This window comes from Papio anubis, chromosome 10, assembly GCF_008728515.1.
Source record: "Papio anubis isolate 15944 chromosome 10, Panubis1.0, whole genome shotgun sequence".
Taxonomy (NCBI): Eukaryota; Metazoa; Chordata; class Mammalia; order Primates; family Cercopithecidae; genus Papio; species Papio anubis.
The window spans coordinates 988,773-1,007,338 of NC_044985.1; the positions used below are offsets into that span (position 1 = coordinate 988,773).

The 18,566-nt window shown below is 44.5% G+C and overlaps 1 pseudogene; it reads left to right on the forward strand.

Moving 5' to 3' along the window:
* Positions 1-362: 362 nt before the first annotated feature.
* Positions 363-12,986, forward strand: LOC116269130 (annotated as a pseudogene).
* The last annotated feature ends 5,580 nt before the right edge of the window (positions 12,987-18,566 follow it).

An 18,566-nucleotide genomic window follows, 5' to 3' on the forward strand; every position in this document is an offset into this window, starting at 1 on the left:
TGCTGGGCGCTCTGCAGTGAACACCCTGAGATGCAGCAGGGGCAAGGTTGAGTGGGCTGAACAGCGTGACTCCTTGGGGCTCCTCATTCATCCATCTCCTCCGGAAGAGATGATGAGGCTTCCTTCAGGGCTGCTCAGTGCCCTTGTATTTGACTCCAGGGATGAAGAAGAGGGCACCCAGGGTTTCCCCAGTGCCTGATGTGCACCAGGGGCTTAGGTACATTATCTGATGTTACCTTGTTATTAGAGGGTGAGTCACATGTTTCTAGTCCATATTTGCAATAGAGCAAACTAAAGTTAGTGTGATCAATGGAGTTGCTCATGTTTACACCCTGTGACGGGCAGAGCAAGGTTGGACTCCCATGGCTGTGGTGGTGACGCCTGTCAGCTGCTGCACCGGTCATCAGCTGTCTTTTAAGAAGCTTTCTGGAGCATCGAAATGGGAAGCGAAGAAAGTTAAAATGAAGAAGGCATGTTTTCCATTTTCACAAAGTGGCTGTGCCTCTCTCCATCCCTGTAGCTTCTACCCACAGCCAAATCTTCATGGGATCTGCAGGCATGCTGCAACTCCGCACAAGTACACCTCCCCCGGGAGCAGCACCAAGCCACAGGCCTGCCTGAGCTGTGCCTCTCTCCTGATGAAGAGCCTCTGCTGCAGTCACTCTAGAATTTTTTTTTTTTTTTGCCTTTTACAAGAAACACACAGTGTAATAACCATCTGGCCCTTTTATTTCTCAGTGGAGCTGCGTGTGTTCAGTGCTGACCTTGCTGGCCTTGCATTTGGCTGCAAGCAATCCTCTTATTAAATCAGAAACCAGAGGGGACCCCTGCCCCTTACCCCTGACCCCAAGACAAGCCTGAGGCTGGCCTCATCCTGACTTCACCAGATTGTCTGGCATTTAAATGCCAACATCTCTCCAAAGAGCCGTGATGCAGGCAGGAGGCTGTGCACAACTTTTTATACTTCATTTCTCATTTATAGGAAGAAAAGAAAAGGGAAAATGTCACAGGAAATTCGGTGCTGACACCCAGGGCAGATAGCTGGTTGGACTGAGAAGGCAAATGCCTACTGGATGAGGCTCCAGGACTCTGCAGAAAGGTTGGGGGCCCTCCCATGTGACCCCATGACCTCTGACTGTTGCCTGCAATCTACTGTCAGTGTGACTGCATTTCCAGAGCACCTACTGCGTGCGGGGCACTGTGCTTGGCCATTGGCACGCCCTGTCTCACTCCTCAACCTTCACACCTATCCTGAGAAGCAGGTCGTGCAGCAAGTGTGAGAAAGTCCGGCTTGGCAAGGCACAGAGAAGGCCTGCCGTCTTCAGGCCTGTGGCCCTGATGATCAGCCTGCAACTTCAAAATCTGCGAATGGGGCATTCACTGTGGGCACCGAGTGCAAATAGGGGCTATGACCAGTGCTTTCTCTGCCACAGACCACACAGTGCAGAACAGTGATGAGAAACTGCTTGGCCAGATGGGATTCAAATGGGCAAGTTCAGTAAAGTAACTGCATGTTCTCTGTGGTGCCCAGCCAAGATGCCTAGGGTCTCTTCCTATATTTGGAATATTTGGATTTCCCCCGGACCGCCCTGGCATGCAGACCTCCTGCATTTCTTTGCTTCACCAACTCTGCTTTTGTGGCTCGCTGACACTCACAACCCTCTGCTGACTGACCCTGACTTTCTGTAGATAGTTTATTTTTACCTAGTGTTTCCACAGCATGGGCTCCCATGAAGGCAGGGACCTGAAACAGAGACTTGCATGCAGGTAGATTATTTGGGATGTGATCATTGAGATCAAGAATGGGGACTACAGGGGTAGGATGAGAGTTTGCGGATGAGGGGAAAGGCAAGACAAGGACGAGTATGGGATTTGCCATCACTAGGGCAGAACATTTCTGAGGAGCCTTAGGAGCTCTTTCTCAGCCCTTAACCCCACTTGGTGAAAGGTAGCCCAAGGTGTTAACTCTCTGGCATCTCTGGGTTGTGCAAGGACAGAGGCTGAGGTGCACAGATGCTGCAGGCCATGACATCAGCTCCTCCCATGGCAGGAAGCGAGAGTCAGGTAGCATCTGTCTGAAGTTGCCACAAGGCTGCTCAGCCCCGGTCACCGAAGGAGTGGCTGGAGTGAGAAGGGCTGAGAGGATTTGGGTGGTGCACCCATGATGTGCTACAGACTTGCCATTGCACCTTTCACTTTTCAGTCAAGATGTTGACTCAGGATTGAACCAATATTCTACCCTAAGCAGTTACTCTTTAGATTTTCCTTGCCTCAAGGATGTTCCATTTCTGTTTTTGTTTGTTTGTTTGTTGTTTGTTTGTTTTTTGAGATGGAGTCTTACCCAGTCACCCAGGCTGGAGTGCAGTGGTGTGATCTTGGCTCACTGCAACCTCTGCCTCCCAGGTTCAAGCAATTCTCCTGCTTCAGCCTCCCATGTAGCTGGGGTTACAGGCGCCCGCCACCACACCCAGCTGATTTTTTATTTTTATTTTTAGTAGAGACAGGGTTTCACTGTGTTAGCCAGGATGATCTCGATCTGCTGACCTTGTGATCCTCCTGCCTCGGCCTCCCAAAGTGCTGGGATTACAGGTGTGAGCCATCGCGCATGGCCTGGATGTTCCATTTCTTTTTTTTTTTTTTTTTTTGAGATGGAGTCTCGCTCTGTAGCCCAGGCTGGAGTGAGTGGCGCTATCTCGGCTCACTGCAAGCTCCACGCCTCGGGTTGCATGTTCTCCTGCACTCCAGCCTCCCGAGTACTTAATGGCTGCAGTTGCCTTGCCGGCTAGTTTTGTGTTTTTTTAGTAGAGGCAGGGGTTTCACGTGTTAGCCAAGATAGTCTGCATCTCGTGATCCAGCCTGTCTACCGGCCTCCCAAAGTGCTGGGATTACAGGCTTGAGCCACCGCGCCCGGCCTAGATGTTCCCATTTCAGCACAAAATAGCTTTGCCTATCTCTGTTCTGCGCACAGACGCCATTAGTTGAAGTTCTTTCCTGGGCCAATTCGATCCCCAGATTCAGAGGCGCCTGTTGCAGAACCAGGTGGCTTGAGTGAGACTCAGAGACATTAGGGAACTTGCCTCAATTCACTGAGCCTATGGCTGTGGGAAGATAGCCAAACCCAGACTTTGTCCTTTTTTCTACTGCATCACCCTACCTCTTATCCTACTAGACTTTAGAAATTTAATGTTTTTCATTAAGATTGCCTCAAGTAACTGTCTCTTTTTGTTTGTCTTGATCTGTGCAAAATTTCTTTCTCATGAGTCTTAATAAGACTTCGATGCCTCCTCATTGTCTACAGAAGAGACTACAAATACCTTACAATGGCTTTCAAGGTTCTTGAAGAGGTGTTTCCCAGCACACCTTTACTTCCTAATAAGCACTTTATTTAGCAATATGAGATTATTGTCTTAGAATTTTTCAAAACCCTCCTAGTTTGCTCCCCTTGCTATTTCCAGTACTTGGCATTCCCTCTACTTCTCTGTGCCCGAAAATGATAGAAGTAGCTTTGGAATTGGGCAGTGAGCAGAGACTGGAAGAATTTTGGAAAGCATGCTAGAAAAATCCTAGGTTCCTTTGAAAAGACAGTTAAATAAGGACACTGTTGAGGAAAATAAGGAGAATTTTAGAAACATCTTAGAAATCACCTTAGAAAAAGCCTAAAATAGGCCGGGCGTGGTGGCTCACGCCTGTAATCCCAGCACTTTGGGAGGCCGAGGCGGGCGGATCACAAGGTCAGGAGATCGAGACCACGGTGAAACCCCGTCTCTACTAAAAATACAAAAAATTAGCCGGGTGCGGTTGTGGGCGCCTGTAGTCCCAGCTACTTGGGAGGCTGAGGCAGGAGAATGGCGGGAACCCGGGAGGCAGAGCTTGCAGTGAGCTGAGATCGCGCCACTGCACTCCAGCCTGGGCGACAGAGCGAGACTCCGTCTCAAAAAAAAAAAAAAAAAGAAAAGAAAAAGCCTAAATTGCAGTAAACAGACTGTTAGTAGACATCTGTACTTGAAGGATACTATTAGCCAGGGCTCAGAGGGAAGTGAGTGACTTGGTACTGGAAACCAGAAGAAATGGGATCCTTATAAAACAGTGGCAGGAAGCTTGGCAAAATTGTATCTTGTACATTCAGAGAGATTTGAAGCGTGAGGAAGACTAGGAGGCTGCTGCTGTTTGAAGATGAAGTATACAATATGACAGGGAATCGAGTGAACAGAAAGTGTTGATGGGGATCCCAGCAGATAGCCAACAAAAGGGAACCTCATTTCCACAGCAGCAAGGAACTGCATTCTGCCAAAAACCTAAGGAACTTGGAAGCAGATCCTTTTCTGGAGCCTGTAGATAAGTGCCTGGCTTGCGGACACCTTGATTTCAGCCCTGGGAGACTCCAAGCAGAGGGGCTGGGTGAGCCCACCTGGACTTGGGACCTACAAACTATGAGATAATAGATGTGTGTTGTTTTAAGCCACTGATTTTGTGGTAATTCACGACAGCAGAGGTAGGAAACAACTACACTGAAATTCATCGTACTTCTCACATCTGTTGTCATGTTTTTCATCTGTTTTGGAGAATTATCATCCACTCCTAACACATTTTGTCTGATCCGTTCTTTCTGCCCTCTCCTCCTGGACATTGAATTAGATGAATGTTAGATATTTTCATCATTGTCCTTAGGTTGCTTATGTTTTTTTTCTTTCTTTTTTTTTTTTTTGAGACAGAGTAGCTGGGACTATAGGCGCCCGCCACCATGCTCAGCTAATTTTTTCTATTTTTTAGTAGAGACAGCGTTTCACCATGTTAGCCAGGATGGTCTCGATCTCCTGACCTCGTGATCTGCCCACCTCGGCCTCCCAAAGTGCAGGGATTATAGGCGTGAGCCACTGCGCCCGGCCAGGTTGCTTGTGTTTTGACATTTTTTTCATGTGTATGGTTCATCTTTCTTTCTCACTAGTATTCAGAGAGACAGGTAAGCAGAGCTTATTCCGTTTGGTGTCTCCCAATCTCCTAATCCTCTCTTCAGCGTCGCCCAATCTGTTATTAAGCTCACTTGCTGAGTTCCTAATTTCATTTTTGTTTCCTTCAGTTTTAAAAATTCATTTGATTCTTTTCAATATTAATACATTCCAGTCCTCTGGTGGACTTCTCCATCGTGTCATTTATTTTCTTGACCATATTAATAACAAGTATTTACTAGTGTGTTTTTCATTGCTATATTTCTGTTGTTGGATTTTTCTCTTGAACTGGTTTCTTATGCTTCATAACATTAAATTAAAAGCCACTCATGGCCAGGCACTATGGCTCATGCCTATAATCTTAGCACTTTGCGAGGCCAAGGCGGGCAAATCACTCAAGGACAGGAGTTTGAGACCAGCCTGGCCAACATGGTGAAACCCCCCATCTCTACTAAAAGTACAAAATTAGCTGGGTGCGGTGGTGGGTGCCTGTAATCCCAGCTACTCAAGAGGCTGGGGCATGAGAATTGCTTGAACCTTGTGGGTGGAGGTTGCAGTGAGCCAAGATCGCACCACTGTCCATTTTGTAATTGGGTCATTTGTTTTCTTATTATTGACTTTTAAGAGTAGAGTGTATATTTTGAATACCAGTTCTTTATCAAATATGTGTTTTGAAAATATTTTCTCCCAGTCTGTAGTTTGTCTTTTCATTCATTCGCCTGGGTGACAGCGAAACTGTGTCTCAAAAACAAACAAACAAACAAACAAACAGCAACAAAAAAGGCCACTCACTATGTATAAAACATTGAAGAGATCCTGGATAATGTTCTATTTCTTCAGCTGTGGTTCAGCCACCTCTGGCAGGTGGCTACAGTAGAGGTACATCACTCTAACCCAAGATGTGTTCGAGCACTGTGGAAGTTGGCTTTCAGTCTTCATAAGGGTTGGTCTATTTCTGGTTCACCCTCACTTTTAGAGTAAAGCCCACCAAAGGTTGTAACTGAGACCCTTTAACCTTTTGACTCCTGGTTTTTACCACTTTCTGCTCACCTTACGCTCCTGTATTCTAGCTTGAGAACAGGCTTACTTCCCTTCTCTCTGGGACCTTGGTCTTTTTGGCAAATCTTGTCTTAATTTTGTTCTGCTCTTCTCAGAAGGCTCCAAGGGATCTGCGAAACTACTTCTTTCTGCTTGACTTTCTCCTAGGCTTCTCATCCTTCCATCAGCATAAGCCACAGCACATCAGTCATTTCAAAGAACTTCCTTTCTCTCTGGGAATTTGGCCCCTTAAATCTAAGCTCCTTTCGGTCTGTGGTCACATCAATCCTGGATCCTTAGAGGACTTTTTCTTTCTTCTTGCGGTTAAGGAAATAGGAGGAGTATCAGCTGTATGAGCTTTGGATGGGCCAAGTAACACATATGTCTTTTGTTCGTAATCCTTTGCCTGGACTTGAGTCACATGATTGCACCAACCACAAGGAATGCTGGAAAGTGTGGTCTATGCCTGTACCCAGAATGAAAGAGACAGGTTTTGTGAGCACACAGAAACCTGTGCAACAGCACAGTCTAGATTTAATAAACTGAGAGATTTAATTTGGGGAGTTTAATAACATTGGAAATGTGGAAGTGACCCCAATGACCTCTGAAGGTGCCTTCAGGCCTAGAGATTCCTATTTGATTTCTAAATGTGGCTTACTAAAGGACTGCATACAGAATGCTGATACACACAAAAAAATAAGAAGACGAGGACATTCTGCTCATTTTTAGGAATTAATGCTACATTCGCAATATAGCATATTCTTGTCTGAGGTGCCAAGAGAGTCTTCATGGTTTAGAATTTACAATGGCCTCCCTTAAAAATACCATTCCTGCACAAATTAATTCAGTGAGTCCTCTGAATATTCAACTTCAATGAGCTGGAATAAATGTTCACTGGAGACTGGATAACTTAAAAGTTTCATCTAGCATAAAGCTAAAATGCCTTTGTATCCAAGGAGAGTATTATTTTATTTCAAATTTTCACTGTTGTTAAATTATGCTTTAAGTCTTAACTCCATGTATTTACCACCTCCGAACTTTTAATAGGTATTTGGGGGATGCAAGAGAAGCAAAACCAACATACGTTTTTTAAAGATGTTACATTATAACTAATGAAACTTAGGTGCAGAAACTGATAATGAAGTAATGCATCTGGAGAAGATAGACCTTTGGATCAGAAAACAAGAAGCACACAATGAGGGCTATTATTGGTGATTTTAAAAAATTAATTTATTTTATTTTTAGAGCAGTTTTAGGTTTACAGAGAAACTGAGCAGAAAATATAAAGAATTCTCATACTATGGATTACTTGGGTACATTTACTACAATTGATGAACAGATATTGATATATTGTTATTAACTAAAATCTATAGCATATATTAGGATTCACTTTTTGCTTTGTACGGTTTTATAGGTTTTGACAAATGCATAATGCCGTTTACAATAATATAAAGAATAATTTTACTGCTGTTGTTTTAATGTGACATTTCTTGATGATATTTGATGTCGAACATATTTTCATGTACTTAATTGCATTTCAATATCTTTTTGATGAGGTATCTGTTCAGATACCTTGCCCATGTTGTAATTGGGTCATTTCTTATTATTGACTTTTAAGCATAGATTGTATATTTTGAATACCAGTTCTTTATCAAATATGTGTTTTGAAAATATTTTCTCCCAGTCTGTAGTTCGTCTTTTCATTCTCTTAACCATGTATTTCACAAATCAGAAGTTTATTAAAGTCCAAGTTATCAATTTATTCTTTCATGGATTGCACTTTTGTTGGTGTATCAAAAAATTGAACCTCAGGTCACCCAGAATTTTCATCTATGTTACCTTCTAGGAGTTTAATAGTTGTACATTTTACATTTAGGTTTATTACCCATTTTATGTTAATTTTTATAAAAAGTGAAGTCTTAGTCTAGTTTTATTTTTTTGTATGTGATGTCCATTTGTTTCAGTATCATTTTTTGAAAAACCTCTCCTTTCTCCATTGAATTACCTTTGCTTTCTTATTTTTTTTGTGGGGGGGAGGGGGGGAGGAGTGTGAGGTGGGTGTTTAGGGATTAACTTTGTCTTTAATTTTTAGAGCACATGTAAAACTCTTTGGAGGTGCTTCATATCTGTAGGAGGAAGTCCAGATGCCTAACTGGGTATTCAAAAGCATTCAGAATGTATTCCCTGTTTACTCTCTTCTAAAACATCATCTATTACATTTATTACTATACACATATCTGCCTACTTTCTGTTCCTCAAACTCCCCTCAGATTTTCATACCTCCTTTCCTTCTGTACATTGTTCTAATTGGAATGCCCTGCTTTGTATTCACCTGGACACATTTTCTGAAGACTGTGTGGGCAGACAAGAGTCTGTTGACTTTGCAAGTGATTTGTGACCTCCAAGTGATTGGTGACATTGAGAACAGCAGTTTCTGTAAGTGAAGGCAGAGAAAGAATAAAGAGTAAATTACAAACTTGAGGTGGAGAAATTTGCCGTAAGGCAAAAAGAAGGAAGGAGAGAAGGGTAGTGGGTAGTAGGTAGTAGCTGGATGGAGATGTGGGACTTAGTGGAATATTTTTGTTTTTGGATGAGAGTAAATAGAATGTTTGTTTTTGGATAGGGGTCCTTCCTCCTTTGAAGTACTCATAGCTTTATGATACTCCTCTGAAGTACCCACGCCTATTTAGTTGGCATATTCCTTACTTTCACTTACAGGTGATTTGATCCCAGTCCTCAAGCACCCACCAGAGGGCCTTGTGCACATCGGCCTCTCTGCCAATGCTGTTGAATGAGTGACAGCCTTCTGAGGGTCAGGCACTGATGAACAAGATTAGGAAACTGCAGAGTGTGGTGAGAAGGCATTTGTAGGGAAAGTGGTGTAGGGCCTATGCTTATGCAGGGAGGTCAGCACCCTGAGCCACTGCTGGGGGGACTAAACTCATGCTCAAGACATGGCTCTGAGCAGCAAATCATGAGTGCTCAATTTCCAGAGGAAATGTGTGAGTTCCTTTAAAAGTTATTCATTCACATTTTTGTTGATAGAAACCTAATTTTGCATTGGAGCAGCAATGTGTCTGGACTGAGGAATTTTGCTGCAAGTTTTTGCTCTCAGCATCCCTTGCAGCTAGGGCTGGCCATGTGACTGATACTGGCCAATGATATAAGAAGACGTTTACTCTGAGGCTTCTGGGAAAGTTTTATTTTCCAATAAAAGATTGGAATCCTTTTATCCCCATTTACATCCTGCAGGTCTATGATTCTAGGATGAAAATGCAACCTGGAATTGCTGCAGATATATTTAGATTGGAAAGTGACTATGTGAAGATAAGAAGCTAACATACCCACAAGAGACTAAGTTCTTGATGAACTTACTGAATAAACCCTTAAATGGCCCACTGCACAACTTACTATTAAGTGATAGATTGATATCCTTAAGATTTAAGACAGTAAATTTTCTGTTTCTTGCAACTGAACACATTCTAATATTAATAAAATTTCTTTCACCTTTTGCCTCAATATTTCTTACTTTTCCCAGAGAGATGAGCAGGAAGAGGGATATTAGAAGAGTGAAAGTGAAAGCTGAACTGAAACATTGCTAGCTGGGGACCTTAGGTAATTTGGTTAATTTCCTTTAGCCTCCAATAAAAACAAAATAATTCAGATGTTCCTATAATTTGAGCAAACCTTATTTTCCACTAACAATATCTGAACAAATGGGATTTTTAGATTCATATATTTATTTATTGTAATGTACTTGTTGCGGAGACATGCTGACACCATTAAGCTGAAAAATGCAGTCCAGGTTTCCTGATGAGATAGAACAGGTCCTATCTCAGTCAATGAGGGGAATAGGGCACTTCAGATCAAGCACATTTAGCCTTCCTAAAGGAGTCAGGATCAGAAATACCGGCAGTGTCTGCCAGTCAGGGACAGAGAGGGCTCTTGTTCTGAAGCAAAATAAGTCAATGGTATGTCTTGACAAAACTTGACTATGAGCTTATCTCAACTTTCTTTTCAAGCAAGCAGGCATCTGAAGGCAAGGGCATTCCTTATGGACTGAGCACAGGTTCTCCCTTTAGCTCTTGCTGACCAAATCAGCATGGAGGCTGCCCCATCTATGAGGAGCTGATGACCAGCTAGTCTTTGTTCACGGGTCTTGGCATGTGTGTCAGGCTGGAAAAACAACCAGGACTGTGGCCTGTCTCCCAGGCTCCTTGATGCTCCTAAGCCAACAGCTCTTTGGAATTTTTTCCTGTCTTCCCACCTTGCAGGCCAGGTTTCTCTTTCTAGCAAAAAATAAAGTTATGGCCTCAATCTTAATTTCCAGAGATAGTAGTTCATTAAGTAGAACAGGAATAAATGCAATTAGGTTGTGATGTGTGGAGCTGATCTCAGGATTTGGTTTTCAATCATAATAGCCTCTCTTTAGGCAGCTCACTCATAGTCTTATTCTCTGCATGTGTGGGAATTATAATGAGCACCAAGCAGAATGAACGAAAATAAATCCAGACCGAGATCCACTGATTAAACTGCAACCCACAAGAGAAAACTAGCCAGAGTATCTGCACAGGAAGGACACGGAGACTTCTATTCATAATAACAGAGCCCAGAAGATGATCGACAAGGTGAGCATGAGCACTGAAGGTTATTCAAATAAAGATGTTTCCGAGCAAAGGCTAAGTTAACCACTCAAAGACTGAAAGAACTAAAAAAATACATGCTTCATAGTGAAAGAAACTTAACCCTGAAGAAAGAATTAAGACAAACATGAAAACAGAGAAAAAGAAAGTTGTCAGGATAGAGGATATCAAGCAAGAAATAACTAAATATAGAAACAAGGTGAAATGAAACATCAGGTAAAAAGAAACTTGCAAAATGAGAAGAGTGAGTAGTTAAAGAAACAGTATCAAAGTTCTCACACTTGTTGACCAAAAGTGGAAACTACAGATCAACTTAAGACATTTTGAAATAAAGAACATATCCTCAAAGCTTAAGTGTCACCACCAAAAGAATGAAAAGGAGATTTATAACTGAATCTCCTAAACCAGTAGAAGTTATACTTATAGAAACCTTAATGAATCTGGCTCATGTGACTTTTCTGTTCTTCCTAGGTTCCGTCCACAGGGGAGGTTGTGACTGATCGCTGACCCCGACACCAAGTCGAAGTTACACATTTGCCATGGCCCTGCCCTGAGAAGGCAGTGTGACATGTGCTGGGCCCAGCTCCAAGGTGATGAGAGTCTTCTCCCCACAGGGGCATTGTGACATATCTCTGGGCCTATCAACTATTTGATGGGTCTTTCTTCTCTTACCTGGGCTTTGTTCGTAGGAGAGATTGTGACATATCTCTGGGCCCAGCACCTAGGTGATGGGACTCTCCTGACTGGCCCATGCCCACAGAATAGAGGGTGGCATATTGCTGGGCCCAGCACAAGGGCAGTGTGGTTCTTCTGCCTGGTCCCTGCCACACGGGTCATCGTCACATATCTCTGGGCCCATCACCTAGATGATGTCACTCTCCTCTTTCTCCTGGAACCTGTCCACAGTGGGGATTGTGACATATTGCTTGGCTCAGCACCTGTGTGATGTGGCTCTCCTCTCATACCTGCCTGGGGCCAGCTCACTGAGGTAATTGTGACATATAACTGGACCTAGCCCCTAGGTTGTGTAACTCACTTCTGCTTCCTGAGCCCTGCCCACAGGGGCCTTGTGATGTATCTCTACCCCTCACCGAGGTGACGTGAGTCTCTTGCCTGGGCCCACCCCTCAGGGTGTATAGTGACATATTGCTGGACTCAGCACCTAGGTGATAGAAGTCTTTTCTACTGCTTGGCTCTGCCCAAGGAGAGACTGCGATGTATCACTGGGCCGAGCACCTAGGTGATGTGACTCTCCTCTCCTGCCCAGGCCCTGCATACTTTGCATATTGTGACATATTGCTGGGTACCACACCTTGGTGATACAACTCTCCTGCATGGGCCCTGCCCTCATGGGTATTATGACTTATCTTTTCATTTATCACCTAGGAGATATGACTCTCCTCTCCTGCCTGGCTCCAGCCAAAAGGGAGGGATTGTGACATATCACTGGACCCAACACCTAGGTGATGGGACTCTCCTCTTTTGCCTTGGCCCCACATACTTTGGGTTTTGTGATGTAATGCTGGGCCCAACACTTGGGCGATGGAAGGTTCCTGCCTGGACCCTGCTCACAGACAGCCCTTGTGACATGTCTCTGCATCCATCATCACGTAGGTGATGTGACTCTCCTGTTCTGCCCGCACCCTGCCCATTGAGAAGATTGTGATATATCCCTGGGCCCAGCAACCGGGTGATGTGTCTCTCCTGCTTGGGTCCTGCCCACTGGAGCATTGAGGACCTGCTTGCTGCTGTCTCCTTGGTCCCTGCTGTTTCCAGTCTCACCTCACGGCCTTTGCCCAACTGTGTCCTCTGCCCTATGGGATGCACCTCTGCTCTGTGTGGCTCCCTCCCACCCTCACTCAGGTCTGGGCCCAAATGCCCTGAGCCTCTGAACCCCACCGCAACCCCACTGTACCCTGGCTCTGCGGTTCTGCTTCTTCATGATGTGCGTCTTCCAACAGCAGACGGGGAGTCCTGCAGGTGCCACCTGTACCCCACTAGAACATGTTCTGGGAGGGCATGAATGTGGACATCTCATTCAGTGCTGTGCGCCAGCATCCAAAGCAGGACTGGAACCCAGGGCAGGCACCTGGCTGCTAGTTGTTGAATAAGTGCAGTAATGAATGACAATGAAAACACTGTGTAGAAACACTGGCTGAATAGTGCCTAGAAAGAAAATGTCTCAAATGCCTACATTAGCAATGGAAAAAAAAAAAAAAAAACAAACCCACTGCTAATTAATGAACTAAGCATCTAATTCAAGAAACAATGAAAGCAATGCATCTAACTTACAGAAAAAGTAAAGGAAAATAATAAAAAACATAAGATAAAAAACATGGGATGAGAGCATCAAGCAAAACAGAAGTTCATTCTTTGAAAAGCGCTGTTCAATAATACCTTCTGCAACATGAAGACGTTCTGTGCTAACGCAGCGGCCACTGGCCACGTGTGTAGTAAGTACTTTAAATGCGGCTAATCCTCTGACTGAGGATCTAAATTTTTAATCGTATTTAAGTTTAATTTTAATCCATCTAAATAGCCATATAAGGCTAGTGATACTGCGTTTGACAGCACAGTTCTAGAATATTTCAATACAGTGTTCCCAAGTTGACATGCACAATCATTATTGTGGGAACATAATGAGGGATAACTAGATATACCCTAAATGACTACCAGCAGTAAAAGCCATTAATACATTGTGATAGATTCAGGCAATATAAAATTATTTAAAGTTAAAAATGATTTACTAGAGCCGTGCAGTTGAGTGATGTACAAATGCTAATGCTCAACTGTTTCAAACCTACAATAACAGCGGTTTCAAGGATTTCAACCTAACACACTTATAAATATATTTCAATTCCAAAAATATTCAATTCTGTGTCAAAAGCAAATTACATAATCATATTTAGAGTATCATGTTACTAAATATTATTTAGAGTAACATTTTAAAACTCTACAAATTAGTATTTTATGTTTTGAGCATGGGAATAGATGCAGAACAATTGTTTATTGATATTTGACACAAACGTTCCTATCTCTGGATGAGGGACACGGGTGCCCTCAAGGAGGGGTATGCAAGGCCCTCTGCTTAAAAATTTGAAGCCAACGGACAACATATTCAAACTTGCTAAAGCTGGTGGTGAGGAAATGGGTGTTCATTATATTATTTTATATAATTTCTCATGTAGTAAGAAGGAGACAGCAGGAAAGAGAAGGAAAATAAATCAAGTCTCCAGTGCTCTGTTTCCTAAGCCTCTGCTTTGGAAATTCCGGCTTCCCAGAGCAGACTTTCAGGAGCCCCTGACTGGTTGCAGCACAGGAGGCCTGTGCCTTGCAGAGGCAGCAGGCACAGGTAGCCAGGAACACGGCCTCATCTTGCCCGTCTGCTGTAGAATGGGGCCCTTTTGGTGCCAGGAGGGCATGAGGAAGCATCAAGGAAAGTGTAGACAGGCTGCAAATCTCTTAGTGTCCCCTCACAGTCTCCCTGGAAGACTACAGTGAGGGTCTCAGGTCACCTGGCTGAATCTCACATCACAGTGAGCAGCGTAGCTGGGCCTGCCACCACCGTGGAGTGAAGGACTCTCATAAATGGCCTGGAATCATCAACCTATCATATAATGCACACACCAGCCAGGAAGGTCCAACGCACGTCTTGTTACTTTCAGGAAATCACTTTCTACCCTGCAGACCTCTCCCTTCTCCAAAGCCCATGTGTCTGCCCCATCCCCACTTATCAAAGGCAACTGGCCTCATCCACCTCACTGCCTGGCACATGCATCCAGCACAGGGCAACCTCCTCTGCTGTGACAGGGCTTATGTCACCACTCTGCCTGTCCCTTTGGTGTAGTTTTCCTTGCTCTTGTTTTCTCTGGGAAGGGAGGTCTCACACAGGTGGACCTTAGATTATCGTCCTGCAGTGAGGGAGCTGCTGGGACAAGGCTTCTTCAGCTGAACCCCAGATGGAACCAGCTGGCTCAGTGCCAGGCAAGGAGGAGCTTCAGCCTCCCTTTCTGGGGCAGAGCCTGTGCCTGGGAGTTCATGGCATGAAGGGACGGAACCAAATGAGGGTCCCCCAAGGTGGCAAATCCCCAAGAAACAAGAAGGAGAAGCTGACTGAACACATGCACCCAGCTTCTGCTCCCAAATGTACCAGTTAGATAATTCACTCCTCCTTCCCTCACAGAGTGTGGGGGCAGAGAGGAGGCCCTTCTGCATGGAATGAACAACTAAGAGCTTCCCCTTATTTATGTTGCGTTGGTATTTGTTGTTAACTATTATGACCAGCAAATGTGCTAGGCCATTTGTATTCACTTCTCCTTTTGCCCTCCCCTCGGTAGCATGAGGTATGAACTTTCCTTAGAATAGAGATGACAGTAACAGTGGATATCAGAGCTGTGCTTAAAATCCAAGTCCAACTTGGAGCCAGAGCTTCTGCCAGAGAGCAGACTGCGCTCTGACTGCAGGTGTGAGGAGCGGAAATGAGGGCCTGCGGGCCCTGGGTGCAGACCCCATGCGTGGGCCTGGACCCAGCTCTGTTCCTGGGATTGCAGGTGGGCTGGATGCTGGGGATGGGAATCCCACTGTCAACAGTCACGGATGGGCCTGCCCTGAACCCTGTGAATGCAGCTGTAGGGGAGGGGACCGGGAAGGGAGGAAGAGGCTGCTAGCTGATCTCGGTATAGGACTCTCACCATGATTCCAGTCTCTCTGGAGACAGGTCAGCACTGGGTGGAATGTCAGGGCAAAGCTGTCACTGTTCTCTCCCCACAGTCAACTCCACCAGGGTCAGTTGTTCTGGTGGAGCGACTGTGTGCCCAGAGTCTAAGATAAATTATCCCACAACAAGTCTGTTTAATGAGCACAGACATTTGGTTTAGAGCATAATGAAAATAAATCTGCAAAATGTTGTCAGTTGATTTCCCCATTTAGGGTCTGTCCTATTAGCGTGGCTTTCTGGTTTACAAAATAAGCCTACATGAAGGCACACTTAGAACCTCCTGAAAAATCTTTGTTCCCTTTTGTTGTTGATTTAAAATATGGCTTTCCTTATTCTTCCTCAGCACCCTGGCGCAGAATGCAACGTGCTCCTAACCCCATACTGTCTGCTCAGCCTGCTGAGGATGACAGGAATGAAAGCGTGGACTCTGCCAGTCACTGGGCAGGTTCAGAGAATGTTGTTGGGGCAATGCTGGCATGGGTTGCTGCCTTCTAGAACCTGCGTGTGGATTCAGATGTCACTGTCGCTCAGGATTTTGGCAGGAGAGCTAATTATGATACAAAATACACAAAAAGAAAGCACACCTCTATCTTCACAGTCAAGCACAAGGCTGCAATGTACAAGAGACGCAGAGATCTGACCGCTGAACTCCTTACATTTTATGCACAAAATGCCTCCCTTCTCGGATTTAAAAAAAGAAAAAAAAAAAGTAAGTGGGCGGGGCACAGTGGCTCATGCCTGTAATCCCAGCATTTTGGGACACCAAGGCAGATGGATCGCCTGAGGTCAGGGGTTCAAACCCAGCCTGGCCAACATGGTAAAACCCCGTCTCTACTAAAAATACAAAAAATTAGCTGGGTATGGTGGTGTGCACCTGACATCCCAGCCACTCAAGAGGCTGAGGCAGGATAAATGATTGAATCTGGGAGGCGGTGGTTGCAGTGAGCCATGATTGTGCCATTGCACTCCAGCCTTGGTGACAGAGCGAGACTCCATCTCTAAATAAATAAATAAGTAAGTGACGATTGATTTATTTCCACAAATTATGCCAGAGGTAGGGGATGGGAGCATGCCAAGATTGTGCCCCCCACTCTATTTTCTAACTCCTATATAAGGACTTTCAAAGAGAGAAAAGTGGAAAGAACTTGAAAGCAAACACCTGGATACCTGTCTTAGTTCATTTTCTGCCACTGTAACAGAATACCACAGACCGGGTGATTTACAATGAACATAAATTTATATAGCTCATGATTCTAAAGGCTGGCAAGTCCAGGAGCATGGTGCTGGCATCTGGTGAGGGCCTTCCTGCTGAGTCATGACAGAGCAGAAAGTATCAGATGACTAGAGAGCAACAGCATGCATGACAGCTCAGCTGTCTCTCCCTCTTCTTATAAAACCATCAGTTCTTATGACCTTTTTAAATCTTAATTACCTCCCATGACCCCACCTCCAATCAACATTTGAATTCAGGGATTAAATTTCCAGTACATAAAATCTGGAGGACACATTCAAACCAGAGCATTCTTCCCTCACCCCTAAAATTCATGTCCTTCTCACATGCAAAATACATTCACCCCATCCCAATAGCTCCAATGTCTTGACTCCTTCTGGCACCAACTTAAACGTTCAAAGTTCAGAATCTCACTTGAGTCAGATACGTGTGATTCATCCCATGGCAAATCCCATCCAGCTGTGAGCCTTTGGAATCAAAAGGAGCTGTCTACTTTCAAAATACAATGATGGGACAGGCATGGGATAGATGTCACCATTCAAAATGGAGTAACAAGAACAGATAACTGGTCCTAAGTCCAAAACCCAATTGGGAAGACAATATTAAGTCTCAAGACTCCAGAATATTCTTTCACTCCATGTGCTGCCTCCAAGACACACCAGTGGAGGGGTTGGGCCCTCAACACCTTAGGCAGCTCCACCCCTGTGGCTTTGGTGGGCTCAGTCCACACTTCAGTGCTTCCAGGCTGGTGTTGCATGCTGGGAACTCTACAGTTGTGGGGTCTTGGTGGTGGTCCCAACTCTGTAGCTCCATTAGGCATTGCCCTAGTAGGCACTCTCTGGGGTGGCTCCGCCCCTGCTACGAGTCTCTGCATGGGCCCCCAGGTTGTTTGGTATATCCTGTGAAATCTCAGTGGAAGCTGCTGTGCCTCCACAGCTCTTGCATTCTGCAGATTTAGCACACCGTGGACTTCACCAAGATTTATGACTTGTACCTTGGAGGGCAGTGGGTCAAGCTGCACCCAGACTCACTAGAACCACAGCTGGGGCAGCCAAGATTACTGCACCAGAATACAGGGAGCATGGACTGGACTCAAGCTGTAGTTCAATCCCTGAAATTGCATGTGCTGGAAGTTTAATGGCTGAATTCATGTTGATTGGAGGGGGGCCATTGAGAGGTCATTAGGACTTTAAAAGATCATTAGGCTGAAACCCTGGTCATGGAACTGCTGGTTTCATAAAAAGAGGAGGAGACACCTGAGCCGTTATGCACAGTGTTGCACTCAAAGATCTCTAAAATGCCTTTGAGTTTTTCTCCCATTGTTTTGATGAACAGCCTCTGGCTTTGTTCTATCCACACTAGTCTTCTTATCAGTCAGTCACTTGGTCACACTCTTGGTTTCCTCTGCTGAAAGTGCTCTTTCATTCTCTACCACATGGACAGGCTGCATTTTTTCCCCAAATCTTTATATACTACTTCCCTTTTAATTATACATTCCATTTTAAGTCATTTTTTAACTCCCACATCTCACTGTCTACAGTTAAAAGTAACCATGCAGCAGTTTGAATGCTTTGCTGCTTAGATAGTTCTGCCAGATATGCTAGTTCATCACTCTTAAGTTCTACATTCCATAAAGCTCTTAAACGTGGACACAATGCAGCCAAGGCCTTTGCAATCGTCTAACAAGAATGGCAAGAATGGCCTTCACCCTAGTTTCCAATACCTTGTTACTCAGTTCCATCTGAGACCTCAGCAGAATGCCCTGTACTGTCGAGATTCCTATCAACATTTTGGTCATGGCCACTTAATCTCTAAGAAGATTCAGGCTCTCGCTAGTCATGGAATATTCCTCTAAGACCTCACCAAAATTGCCCTTAATGCTCCATTGATGACGATACAGACTTTTTCTAGTCTGCTTCTCCAAATTTTTCCAGTCTTTACCAATTACTCAGTTCCAAAGTTTTCCAGGTGTTTCCACATTTCAGGTATTT